General features: G+C 63.7%; 1 protein-coding gene across 1 annotated transcript in view; it reads right to left on the bottom strand.

The window, feature by feature from the left end:
- LOC119973172 (DDB1- and CUL4-associated factor 1-like) overlaps nt 1-2,633 on the bottom strand; it is a 149,766-nt gene extending 147,133 nt beyond the window's left edge. Inside the window, 1 exon segment of the mRNA XM_038810816.1 lies at nt 2,537-2,633. The gene's annotated coding sequence lies outside the window, so the exon portion shown is untranslated.
- Between the last annotated feature and the right edge of the window lie 269 nt (nt 2,634-2,902).

The following is a 2,902-nucleotide window of genomic DNA, read 5'->3' as shown; positions in this document are numbered from 1 at the left end:
CAACACAACACACACACACACGCCACTGGTCCCTCCCTCCACACACACTCCACTGGTCCCTCCCTCCACACACACTCCACTGGTCCCTCCACACACACTCCACTGGTCCCCCCCCCCCCCCATCACACACACACTCCACTGGTCCCTCCCCCCCCCCACACACACACTCCACTGGTCCCTCCCCCCCCCCCCCCACACACACACACACTCCACTGGTCCCTCCCCCCCCCACACACACACACTCCACTGGTCCCTCCCCCCCCCACACACACACTCCACTGGTCCCCCCCCCCCCACACACACACTCCACTGGTCCCTCCCTCCACACACATTCCACTGGTCCCTACCTCCACTGGTCCCTCCCTCCACACGCACTCTACTGGCCCCTCCCTCCACACACACTCCACTGGCCCCTCCCTCCACACACACTCCACTGGCCCCTCCCTCCACACACACACCACTGGCACCTCCCTCCACACACACTCCACTGGCCCCTCCCTCCACACACACTCCACTGGCCCCTCCCTCCACACACACTCCACTGGCCCCTCCCTCCACACACACTCCACTGGCCCCTCCCTCCACACACACTCCACTGGCCCCTCCCTCCACTGGCCCCTCCCTCCACCCACACACCACTGGTTCCACACCCCACTGATCCCTACCTCCACACACCCCACTGGTCCCTCCCTCCACACACCCCACTGGTCCCTCCCTCCACACACCCATCACTGGTCCCTCCCTCCACACACCCATCACTGGTCCCTCCCTCCACACACCCATCACTGGTCCCTCCCTCCACACACACATCACTGGTCCCTCCCTCCACACACACATCACTGGTCCCTCCCTCCACACACACATCACTGGTCCCTCCCTCCACACACACATCACTGGTCCCTCCCTCCACACACACATCACTGGTCCCTCCCTCCACACACACATCACTGGTCCCTCCCTCCACACACACATCACTGGTCCCTCCCTCCACACACACATCACTGGTCCCTCCCTCCACACACACATCACTGGTCCCTCCCTCCACACACACATCACTGGTCCCTCCCTCCACACACACATCACTGGTCCCTCCCTCCACACACACCACTGGTCCCTCCCTCCACACAGACTCCACTGGTCCCTCCCTCCACACACACACCACTGGTCCCTCCCTCCACACACACCACTGGTCCCTCCCTCCACACACACCACTGGTCCCTCCCTCCACTGGTCCCTCCCTCCACACTCCACTGGTTCCACACCCCACTGGTCCCTCCCTCCACACACCCCCCACTGGTTCCACACCCCACTGATCCCTCCCTCCACACACTCCACTGGTCCCTCCCTCCACACTCCACTGGTTCCACACCCCACTGATCCCTCCCTCCACACACACCACTGGTCCCTCCCTCCACACACACCACTGGTCCCTCCTTCCACTGGTCCCTCCCTCCACACACACCACTGGTCCCTCCTTCCACACACACTCCAGTGGTCCCTCCCTCCACACACACACACCACTGGTCCCTCCCTCCAGACACACACACCACTGGTCCCTCCCTCCACACACACACCACTGGTCCCTCCCTCCACACTCACACCACTGGTCCCTCCCTCCACACCCACTCCACTGGTCCCTCCCTCCACACCCACTCCACTGGCCCCTCCCTCCACACCCACTCCACTGGCCCCTCCCTCCACACCCACTCCACTGGTCCCTCCCTCCACACCCACTCCACTGGTCCCTCCCTCCACACCCACTCCACTGGCCCCTCCCTCCACACCCACTCCACTGGTCCCTCCCTCCACACCCACTCCACTGGCCCCTCCCTCCACACACACTCCACTGGCCCCTCCCTCCACACACACTCCACTGGCCCCTCCCTCCACACACACTCCACTGGTCCCTCCCTCCACACACACTCCACTGGTCCCTCCCTCCACACACACACTCCACTGGTCCCTCCCTCCACACACACTCCACTGGCCCCTCCCTCCACACACACTCCACTGGTCCCTCCCTCCACACACACTCCACTGGCCCCTCCCTCCACACACACTCCACTGGCCCCTCCCTCCACACACACTCCACTGGTCCCTCCCTCCACACACACTCCACTGGCCCCTCCCTCCACACACACTCCACTGGTCCCTCCCTCCACACACACTCCACTGGTCCTCTCCCCCCACCCCCCAATGAAGCCCCTTCCTCCCTCCCCATGAAGCCCCTTTCTCCCTCCCCCCCATGAAGCCGCTTCCTCTCTGCAGTCTATCTCCCCAAGTTGCCAGTGCAGTCTCACCCCCTCCCCAGCCGGCGTTGGCGGGCCCCTCACGCCGCCCCGTGCTCCACGTGTTGTCCGGGGCTGTGTTTACCGGGCCGGCTGCCGACCAGGAGGCCGGTCCTCGCTGCCTTTCCCGCTGTACCCAGACAGCCTGTGCTCCGACTCCAGCCGCTGCCCTGCGCTCGCTCTTCCCCCGCCGCTCCCCAGCTCCGAGGCCCTGCTACTTGTGCGCGCCATGGTGGCCTCTTGCTTACCTGGCTAACCGGCAGCGCTGAGCTCGGTATGACTGTCGGCCTCGGGCCCCCAGCCGCTCAGCTCCGCGCTCGCAGAGTAATGGCGACGACGCCACGCACCGTGACGCAAGCACGTCCCTGCGTGCCTCCCCGGGCACCATGGGAGCTGTAGTCCCGCCATCGCTGCGCATGGGCTCACAGTCTGCTTCACTCCCCGTGTGCAATGAGAGAATTCAGCCTTGTCCCCTCTAGGGCAAGAGTGACTGCACTTTCACACAACATTATTCCTATTGCATTGTATTTCTAGTTGAATTTCCAGACTGTTGCATTGGGCTTATATTCTGATTTAAAATGGACATTAATTGTGTAAAAGCGTTCCACCCCTTC

The sequence above is a fragment of the Scyliorhinus canicula genome, chromosome 11 (genome assembly GCF_902713615.1).
Source record: "Scyliorhinus canicula chromosome 11, sScyCan1.1, whole genome shotgun sequence".
NCBI classification, from domain to species: domain Eukaryota; kingdom Metazoa; phylum Chordata; class Chondrichthyes; order Carcharhiniformes; family Scyliorhinidae; genus Scyliorhinus; species Scyliorhinus canicula.
This window is presented reverse-complemented; position numbering and strand designations above follow the sequence as displayed.